Source organism: Triticum dicoccoides, chromosome 2A, assembly GCF_002162155.2.
Source record: "Triticum dicoccoides isolate Atlit2015 ecotype Zavitan chromosome 2A, WEW_v2.0, whole genome shotgun sequence".
Classification (NCBI taxonomy): domain Eukaryota; kingdom Viridiplantae; phylum Streptophyta; class Magnoliopsida; order Poales; family Poaceae; genus Triticum; species Triticum dicoccoides.
The window spans coordinates 14,874,085-14,874,456 of record NC_041382.1 but is presented as its reverse complement, the minus strand read 5'-3'; positions in this window follow the sequence as shown (position 1 = coordinate 14,874,456).

The following is a 372-nucleotide window of genomic DNA, read 5'->3' as shown; positions in this document are numbered from 1 at the left end:
GGACTGCCATTAAGCCTCTTAGTGAGAGAACTTAGGCGAGTACTCGACTGCAGCTAAGCCCCCGAGTGGGAGGATTGCTCTCCACTCGGTAGGATTTTTTCAAACTTAGGCGAGTGCTGGACTGCCATTAAGCCTCTTAGTGAGAGAACTTAGGCGAGTACTCGACTGCAGCTAAGCCCCTGAGTGGGAGGATTGCTCTCCACTCGGTAGGATTTTTTCAAACTTAGGCGAGTGCTGGACTGCGATTAAGCCTCTTAGTGAGAGAACTTAGGCGAGTACTCGACTGCAGCTAAGCCCCCGAGTGGGAGGATTGCTCTCCACTCGGTAGGATTTTCAAATACTTAGGCGAGTATTGGACTGCAGCTAAGCCCC